Here is a 10791-nt window from a genome sequence, read left to right as displayed (position 1 = left end):
CAGGAATGAATTTGGGCCAGGAGGCTCTGAAAGAGCCAAAGTAGGCTCATTGCCCAAAGCAGGGTGGAGATAAGGCCAGGAAGCCCAGGAACAAAGTAATTGGGACAAGAGCTGGAACCCAGAAGCCAGGTTCAGCACAGCAGACCTAGTATAGAAGGCCCAGTGAGAGTAAAGTGGTGGAGGCCAGGAAAGCCAAAGCCCCAACAAGGGAAAATGGCTGAACAGTAATACCTGCAAGGCATGGGCATGGCTGTAGGGGAGGCCAGAGGCCATGAATAGCCCAAAGGTAAGCAGGCAGGCCACTAACAGTCCAGAAAGGTCCACTTAGCTTGAGAGGGGAAGAGCTGAGACCAATGTGATCAAGGAGGGACCTGACAGCTGTCAGGAGGACTGCTCTAGGACCTTTAGGCAGCCTCCCTTTCAATCTTCCAAGGAATACATTAAGGCATGGCAGATGAGTGAGAAGGGGAGGGTACCTCAGAGCTGGAGCAGGGTGGTGACTGCAGGGTCACCAGAAGGCATCATGTCTGTCCCTGGAAACTGAACTTTGCTACACAAAGGCAAAAATTATCCAAACTATACCTACACTATGATGGGCTCTAGATCAGCTGTTACTGCACAGGAAAGATCTGAGAACCATTGTGGACAGTTCACTAAAAGCATCAGCTTAGTGCCCAGTAGCCATCAAAAAGGAAGACAAAATGTTAGGGGTTATTAAGGGAATTGTAAACAAAACTGAAAGTATCATTTTGCCCCCTTACAAATCCATGGTGTGTCTACACCTTGAGTACTGTGATCAATTTTGACCCCTACACTTCAAAAACGATATAGTAGAACTAGAGAAGGTACAGAGTGTCTCGGACGGCCAGGGCCGACTCGAGTTACGCTCGTACGTTAGGGCAGGCTGGTGAATGGAGAGGCAGACACAACTTATTGGTTGCAAAAACTTTACTCACGCCGCTTGCAATCACGACGCAGGTGGTCCGGTCTCCTGAACAACCACACAAGTTGCTCCAGCTGGCGGGGCCCAAGCCAGTTAATCCGTCCGCAATTCGAAGCCGGCGGGGAAAGGGGTACGTCGGGGTTGCGCTCGGTGACGGGAAGAAAGATCGATAGGTGATCAGTCTATCGATCGGCAGCCGCAAGTCAGATAACTTCAGAGGCACTCTGCAGCGTGCTCAAAGCTCTTCGACTTGGGCGGAAGTCGCACGGAATTTTAAACGGCCAGCGAGCCAATTACTAGCCGCCACGTGTGAATAATTTAGCACTGGCCAATAGCGGGGCACAAATTTGCATTTGAATAGCGGGAACTCTTTGCACCGTGCATTTCTGTGCTGCAAAGAAGAAATGCATCCTGCAAAGGAAACTGCAAATTGGCGGGAACTCTCCTGCACGCAGGCTCTTAATTGCAGCAGAACACTCTGCCGTGCAAAGGAGCTCTCATGTGGCCAGGAAATTCCATAGTGCCGAGGCACAAAAAATCACTGGGTTGTGACACAGAGAAGGACCACAAAGGTGATTACTGGTATGGTGGGGCTTCCATATGGGGAGGGACTAAAGCAACTAGACCTATTCAGTTTAGAAAAGAGATGCAAGTGAACAAGGACAGACAGCAACAGGGTAGTTTGCAAGCAGTTTGCTGGTAGCAAGAAGAAAAAAGGAGCTGGGTACCAGGCACCAGATCCTACTCCTGGAAGATAAGTGAGTGTCTGTGTGCTTGGCCTGATGAGGTGTTTGTTTAGTTGGCTGTGTGTATGGGCATGTGCTCTGAGCAGATGTTGAGTGCTGCTAGCAGAGTGATTGCTGCCTTTTTCTGACATAAGCCCTAATAAAGGGGCAGAGCCAGTCCAGGCCAAGGAGAGTTTGACTCCACAAGTGACCAGAGAGTGAGTGAACCCTGGTCTTGGTTTGGCATTGTGGGGGCTTGCAGGCTCCTTCCAGTGTCAGCTAGGTGGGGGAGTGCCTAAGATGTGAGTTGTGTCTGCCAGGGAGCAGACAAAAGAGCTACAGGAGGGGGTGGCAAGGCTCCAAAGCATTCTCAGACATGAGTTTATTGATTCGATGATGAAGGAGACTTCTCATCATCAGTGATCTTTCACAGTCAAGGATGATCACTCCCACAGGTCAAGTAAAGGGTTGTAAATGAGATCATTGATGGCTAAGGCTGATCCTAGAGCTGCAGACTAGGATGCAACACATAGGTGGCAGAAGGGGGGGTTAACAGGGCTTAGCCCCCCCCAAACATGGGGCAACGGTAGGGCCACAAGTCAGCCCAGCCTTGGGCTTCTGGTGGCTGCAGCAGGACTGGGGAAGGGCATGCACACAGCAGTGATGGAGGGAGAGGGCCTGGGGCTGGGGCAGGTGCCGCACAGCCAGGCAGGGCACGGGATGGAGCCGCGAGTGGCTCATCCAGGGGACACAGCTCCTGCTGCTACATGCACCCTGGGAAGGCACTGGGGGGAGCAGGGGGGGAGGGGAAGCATGCCTCTGGATCTGCGGCTGGCGTGGGCTGTGGCTGCAGGCTGGACCTGGGGCTGCACCAGGCTCTTCCCATTGCGGGTCTGGGCCAGGCTGTGCTCGGGGCAGGCAGCAGCTGCGCTGGGAGCAGGGATACAGTGGGGAGGCTGCAGCCACCCAGAAATTTGCAGTGTCCCCTCCCCAAACCCTCGTCCCAGTGCTGCTGCCACCCATCCCAAGCACAGCACGGCCCAACTCCTTCCCCCCCCGCCTCCATCCCTGCTGAGAACAGCCCAGCACAGCCCTGGCCCTGGCCTGCAGCCACAGCCTGCCCTGCCCCATGAGCACTTCCAGGGGCACACAGCCCCCATGCCCTCCTGGGGTGTGTGCAGTGGCAGGAACCACCACCTCCCTGCACCAGGCCCCCCCAGACAAACCACTCACACCTTCATCCCATGCCCCATCCCAGCAGTGCAGAGCCTGCCCCAGACCCACTCCCTCCCCCACCCCTTCCCCCACAGATTTACCTGCTGAGGGGGATGTGTGCACATATGTGCACTCAGCCCCCCAAAATAATTTTTTCTCCCTCCACCTATGAATTTGCCACAGGTGATGGTTAAATGCCACAGGTGGTGGTTAAAGGGAGGGTTGGACTGCAGATTTCTTCATCTTTTTTCCTTTCTTTTAGTTTCTGTCATTTTTCTGCCTCCAGAATTATATGGATTTCCTCAAAGATGTACTTTCTCTCACAAGGCATTGCCATGTAGAAGCTAGGCTGACCTACAGAGTTTTTCCAATTTTGTGATGTCATTGCCACACTTCTTAATGTTCACCTTGAGGGTGTTCTTGAAACATTTCCTCTGGGCCTCACATATCCTTTGTCCTTGGCTGAACTGGGAGTACAGAAGTTGTTTTGACAAATGTGCATCAAGCTTGTGCACACAATGCCCTGTCCACCACAGCTGATGTTGAATAATCAGCGCTTCCATGCTGGTGGCGTTAGCATCAGTAAGGACACTGACATTTGTGTGATTATCTGCCCACTTTATACCAAGGATCTGCCAAAGGTAGTACTAGTGAAGATGTTCCAAGCTTTTCAGGTGTTCTCTGTAGGTCACCCAAGCTTCACAGCCATAGAGAAGAGTTGGGATTATCACAGCCTTCTATAATACGAGCTTTGATCAAATCCTGATGTCATGATCATTGAACACAAATGATTCAGTCTTCTGAAGGCAAAGCTGGCACATCGGATCCTATACTATCTCCTTGTCAATGTTGGCCTTCTTTGAGAGATGGCTGCTGAGGTATGCAATGTGTTTGACCCTCTCCAGCTCCTGCCCATCATTGAGGATATTTGCCAAGGGAGTTGAGTGGCCTGGAGCAGGCTGGTGAAGCACCTTTGTTTTTCTGATGTTTAAGGCCAGTCCCAGGCACTGGTGTGCTTGAGAGAAGCAGTTAAGAGCTGGTCATAGGTCCTCCTCAGTATGTGCAATGACAGCACAATCATTAGCATACTGAAGTTCCACAATCTAGGCTGAAGTAATTTTGGTTTTGGCACAGAAGCAGGAGAAATTGAAAAGGTTTCCATTCATCTTGTACTCTGACTGCCAATACCATGTGGCAAACAGTCATGGGTGAGCACCTTGATGACTGTAAGAAAGATGGAAAATAAAATTGGTGCAATAATGCAGCCCTGCTTGACACCAATGTAAATGGCAAGGTGCTCCATAGTAGAACTACTACATAGGATGGAGGCAGTGATGTGGTCATAAATGAGTCTTAGGATGGTGCTAAATTTCCCTGAGCAGCAAAACTTAAATAAGATCTTCCATACAGCCTCATGGCTAACAGAGTCAAAGGCTTTGGTCAAATTGATAAAGGCCATAAACAGTTCCTCATGGTGTTCTTGGCATTTTTCCTGAATCTGTCAGGCTACAAAAATCATGTCTGTGATGCCTTTCGATGGTCTGAAGCCACATTGAGACTCGGGAAGGATTTCCTCAGCAAGTGGGAGCAGTTAGTTCAGCAGAATTTGAGCAAGTATCTTCCCAGAGATGGGGAAGAGGCCAATACCTCAGTAGTTTCCACAGTCAGACTTGTTGGCATTCCTTAGGTCATCACGAATTTCCTCAGTGTTCCAGATTTTAAGAAACAGTGTGTGGAGCTTGTTGGTCATAGTTTCCCCACCAACTGTGAAGACCTCAGCTGGTATGCCATCAGCGCCAGATGCTTTGTTCTTCATCTGTCTTATCATTTGGTGGAATTCTTCAGAGGTTGGTGGACTAGCAAGTGTTTCTCTTACTGGATGGTCTGGGATGGACTCTGGTTTGATCAGTCACCGTCAATTCTCAGTTCAGGAGCTTTTGGTAGCGCTACTTCCAGTGGTTTTTGATGGATTTGTTGTCTTGAAGGAGTTGCCATCTTCAGATCTAAGTGGGGTGAGTCCACAAGAGCTTGGTTCATACACAGCCTTGATTGCACTGAAGAAGCACCACATGTCATGATTGTCAACAAATTGTTGGATTTCTTTTGCCTTCTCTTTCCACCATTTGTTTTTGATTTCTTGAATCTTCCTCTGGGGTTCAGTTTTAAGTCCTCAGAATGTTCCCTACTTCTGACTGGACATATAGTTTTTCCAGTCACAGAAAACTCTCTTCTGATTGAGCAGGGCTTTGATCTCAGTGTTGTTTTTGTCAAACCAATCCTGATGGTGTCGGGTGATAAAGACAAATGATTCCATGAAAGCCTCATGGATGGTCTTCTTTAGTAGGGCTGTGTAAAGCTTCGGTGCCTGATTCTATTCAGTGGAGATTCAGCTCGATTCAGTGGCTGAATCTCCGAATCTGAATCGAATCAGAGGACCCTTTAATCTCTCCGAATCGATTCGGACATAGATACAGCTTTAAATGATTTTTCTACATACCTCTAGGTAGTGGCGGCTCTGAACCCAGTGATGCTGGGGCAGATGCAGCATCCCACAGAAGCATGGGAGACTCCCCAGTGCAGCCGGCAACAGACCCAGAAGTAGACCAGGATCACTTCTGGTCCACTGGGGAGCATGCAACTGGTGCCTCCTGGGTCTGGAGGGGGGTGGGCACCAGGGGTCCCCCTGAAGCCAATCACCGAGCTGGGGGGGGGGGTGCGAGGAGGTCCCCCAGCACGCTCCCCGGCAGACCTGGAAGCGGACCAGAACTACTTCTGGTCCACTGCTGAGCATGCTGGAGAGTTCCCTGCGCTGCTGTGGGATGCTCCATGCGCCCCAGCACCACAGCAATCACGAGCCGCACTGGTACCTCAAGGTATGTAGAAAAAAAACTTTTAAGCTGTGCCTGTGTCTGAATTGCTGATTCACCAAATCAGCATTGAATCTTCAGATTCAGCTGAATCGAATCAAGGACAGTGATCCGAATCAACTAAGTGAATCACTGTCCCTGATCTGGACTGAATCCATATCTGAATCGAATAGGGCCCGTTTCGCACAGACCTATTCTTTAGAGCTTGCCAATGTTTCTCAATACAAGTGTTATCATTTTCAATCATGAGACTGTCAGTGCTAACCATGGACCTTGACAGGGTAGAGAGGCTTGCATGTACTGATGACCCTAAGAGCAACACTGTTGTAAGTCTTGTACTCCTAGTAGGGTCACCAATGGTGGTAAGGTCAAACATAAGGTATCAGATGAAGAGCAGTCCAACATAACAAAGACCTCTGGTGGAGTAGATGGATGAAGAAGGCATACTTCTCAACAGCTGCAAAGGCAGATGAAGGTTGTAGTAGAAGAGTAAACCCTGTTTTCGTTGCCACCGGACACAGAGTTCTCCTCCGCATCCAGATCCGTTCAGTTGCCAATGCAAAACAGCCTCCTCACATAAAGCAAGTCACATGCAGGCTTCCTCCAATGGATCCAACATCTACCACAATAACCAATGACTAATTCCCATAACCTCTACAAAGTCCTGCAGCGATGAACAAGTGGCAATGGAGATAGATGAAGTGATCGCCAGAAGTCCCTAGTCATGGATCCGGATGTAGGCAGTGGTCACATCACCCTTGCAATGGAACAGGAGGGTGATTTGCAGCTGTGATCATGACTGAACAGTCCTTTTTAGGATCCCCTTAGGTGATCCCCACATGGGGAGGGGGCTAGAAATGGTGCCCCAAACATAGGCTGTCCCACTTTATCTTACCTGACTGGATAGCCACTTCCAGGAGGATCACTCAAACTGTGGTCAAACCACAAAAGTGTCCTTTGCATCCTGGAATGCACAAACCCTACTGGATGACCCAAATAGTGACAGACCTGAACATAAAACAGCTATTGTCACCCAAGAACTCTCGCAATACAACATCAATATCGCTACTGTCAGTGAGACCAGATGTACAGAGGAAGTCCATCTGAGGGAACGGGGAAGTGACTATATGCCCTTTTGGAAAGGGAAACCTGCAAACAGCAGGTGAATACATGACTTTGGTTTCACCATTAAAAACCAGATTGTCAACTGAATGACAAAATTCCCTGTTGGCATTAACAAGCACCTCACGACTCTCCATCTCCGACTGACCAACAATTTGTTTGCTACCGTTATCGGTGCATAAGCCCCAACAATCTATGTCAAGGAAAAACAAAAAGAACAGTTTTATGCTAACCTCGATGAAATCCTGACTATCATCCTAAAATAGGATAAGATCATCCTCTTTACAGATTTCAATGAGAGAGTTGGCCAGGACTTGAACCATTGGGAAGGAAGGAGTGGGCAAGGCCAATTCCAATGGACCCCTCTTACTCAGTAAATGTGCTGAGCATGACCTTGTCATCACTAATACTATCTTCAGACAACATGGCAGGTACAAAACAACATGGCAACACCCCCGCTCGAAACAATGACACCTCCTCAATTATGTCATTGTGAACGTGTGTGATCTAAAAGACACACATATCACCGATGACTGCTGGACCAATCATCACTTAGTGAGATCAATCATTTCTATTAGGATTGCATTGAAACATCAAAAGCAACTCAAATCAGCCTGAAGACAGTACATCAAATGCCCTAGACATGGCAAAGCCCTCCAAACACATCTCAGCCTGAAACTTGCCAATGATAACACTTGAACGAGACCTCTAGGACTGCAGAAGGAGTGCCAGAGGAGGTGCTGGAGAAGGAAGAGGATGTGTACTTCCAAGGAAGGTGGAAGCTGGATGCTTGTAATCTTTAGTAGCAAGCATAAGTCTTCATCTCCAACTGCAGTGGTTTGCCTAGACAACAGATATGGAGGCTAGCAACAGAGAAGCACAAACACATTCCATCAGCAGAAGAGGCCAAGGCAGGCATCCCCAAGGTAGGGAGGATTGAAGAGGAAGCAATTGATGATGGTGGTTGATGACTTCCTTCTGTGAAGGATGGAGGCACCCATCTGCTGACCTGACCTGTTGTCTTGGGAGGTCTGCTGCTTGCCCAGAGCTTGGATCAAAGATCTGACAGAAGGATTACCAAGCCTCATCTGGCCCTCTGACTACTACCCCTGACTACTACTGCTTATCCATGTGGGCAATCATACTGCCAGGGACGACCCTGAGCAGACCAAAGTGACTACAGAGCTCTGGGTGCAAGGGTGAAGGGCTCAGGGGCTCAGGTGGTGTTCTCCTTGATCCTTCTGATGCAGGGGAAGAGCCTGGGCAGGAGCAGCTACATTCTGCAGATTAATGCAAGGCTGTACAGATGGTGTTGCCAGCAGAGCTTTGGCTTCTTCAGTGCCAGAATGTTGTTCCAAGAAGGATTGCTAGGGAGACGTGGGATCCACCTGATGAACAGAGGGAAGAGCATCTTCACAGACAGGCTCAGCAACATTAGTGAGGAGGGCTTTAAACTAGGTTAGCTGAGGGATGGAGAACAAAGCCCTCAGGTAAGTGGGTGACCTGGAGGAAGCACAAGCAGGAAGGGACAAAGGGGAGGCATTCTTATTCTTCCAGAGAAAGTAGAGTAATTGACTAGTTACCTCCATATATCTGTACACGAATGTATGGGGCCTGAGAAACAAGTAGGAAGAATTGGAAGTCCTCGCACAGTCACAGACCTATGACGTGATTGGAATAACAAAGACTAGGTGGGAGCTCACATGAGTGGAGCACTATCATGGATGGGTATAAACAGTTCAGGAAAGACTTGGCATAGTTGCTCTTTATGAAAGACTTGTATGATTGCTCAGAGGTACAGTAGGAAATCAGAGATAGGCCTGTTGAAAGTCTCTGCATTAGGGTCAGAGGGGAGAGCAACAAGGATGACATGGTGGGTGTCTGCTAGAGACCCCAGACCAGGAGCACGAGGTGGATGAGGCTTTCTTCAAACAGCTAGCAGAAGTTTCCTATCATGCACCCTGGTTCTCATAGGGAACTTTAATCACCCTGACACCTGCTGGGAAGGCAATACAGCAGTGCACAGGCAATCCAGGAAGTTTTGGAGAGTGTTGGAATAGTCCGTATGGATTCATCAAGGGTAGGTCATACTATCTGGCTACCTGTGACAACACAACATAGATTCTCACCTGTACCAGCTGGGGAGACTTGAGAGGTGGGAGGAGGGTGGCACACAAATTGGAAGTAGGTCTTCTTGAATTTGCTGAGTTCCCCAAATTTTCCTCTAGTTTATGCCCAATATTTATAGATGGCTCATTTTAATAATCTAATAAATGACCTTCAGGGATCCTGGATGTCTGTTTAAAAATCCCATGTTCTCTAATTAAAACCACCCAAAATCTGTATTTTTCTATGATTAAAATGAGATATCACTATATGCATGTGCGTGTGTGCACATCTGTTGTATGCATCTGTTGAACACAATGTTTTATTGATAAATTTACAATTTTAAGGCAATTTGGAGGCCTACTAGTGCCTCAAATATTATAATAAAATAAATTCTAAATAAACCATATATTTTAGTGTTTGATTTTGGGTTTTTTTATCATAGAAAAATCAGAGCTCTGCCTGTCCCCTTCGCTCACCAGGATTCAGGTCCCGCTGCGGCTGTCCCTGCTGCTGCTTTGTGGGCGCTGAGTATCCCCGATATGCCAGTGGCCTGCCCGTGGCTCTGCCAGTGCCCCTCACTCCTGGCCCCCAGGTCCCCAGTGTGTGAGGAAAGGGATGGGGGTTGTGGGGAAGGTGGGGCACAAGCAACACATGGGGAAGTAAGGTGGGAAACAGGTGATGTGGCTGGGGCCATGTACCTCCCCAGATTTCTGCAGCCACAGGTCTGCAACCTAGCCAGACCAGCTCCAGGCAGGAGCCACCTCCACAGCTCAGTGGGTGGGACCTGGCATGGGAAGAAGCACTGCACTGTGCCACCATGGCTACCAAGGTGAGGTGATGCCGCAGCTGTAGCAGCATGGTTCATAGATGTTAGGGTCGGAAGGGACCTCAATAGATCATCGAGTCCGACCCCCTGCATAGGCAGGGAAGAGTGCTGGGTCTAGATGACCCCAGCTAGATGCTTATCTAACCTCCTCTTGAAGACCCCCAGGGTAGGGGAGAGCACCACCTCCCTTGGGAGCCCGTTCCAGACCTTGGCCACTCGAACTGTGAAGAAGTTCTTCCTAATGTCCGATCTAAATCTGCTCTCTGCTAGCTTGTGGCCATTATTTCTTGTAACCCCCGGGGGCGCCTTGGTGAATAAATACTCACCAATTCCCTTCTGTGCCCCCGTGATGAACTTATAGGCAGCCACAAGGTCGCCTCTCAACCTTCTCTTGCGGAGGCTGAAGAGGTCCAGGTGCCCCAGTCTCCCCTCATAGGGCTTGGTCTGCAAGCCTTTAACCATACGAGTGGCCCTTCTCTGGACCCTCTCCAGGTTATCCACATCCCTCTTGAAGTGCGGTGCCCAGAATTGCACGCAGTACTCCAACTGGAGTTGGAGCCATTGACTTTTCCGAGGAAGTATCACCTCCTTGGATCTATTCGTCATGCATCTGCTGATGCACGATAAAGTGCCATTGGCTTTTCTGATGGCGTTGTCACACTGCCGACTCATGTTCATCTTGGAGTCCACTAGGACTCCAAGATCCCTTTCCACTTCCGTGCCACCCAGCAGGTCATTCCCTAGGCTGTAGGTGTGCTGGACATTTTTCCTCCCTAGGTGCAGCACTTTGCATTTCTCCTTGTTGAACTGCATTCTGTTGTTTTCTGCCCACTTGTCCAACCTGTCCAGGTCTGCTTGCAGCTGTTCCCTGCCCTCCGGCGTGTCCACATCTCCCCATAGCTTTGTGTCATCTGCAAACTTGGACAGAGTACATTTCACTCCCTCGTCCAAGTCGCTGATGAAGACATTGAAGAGTATCGGTCC

Source organism: Alligator sinensis, unplaced genomic scaffold, assembly GCF_000455745.1.
Source record: "Alligator sinensis unplaced genomic scaffold, ASM45574v1 scaffold264_1, whole genome shotgun sequence".
Taxonomy (NCBI): domain Eukaryota; kingdom Metazoa; phylum Chordata; order Crocodylia; family Alligatoridae; genus Alligator; species Alligator sinensis.
Note: the sequence above shows the minus strand (reverse complement) of the source record.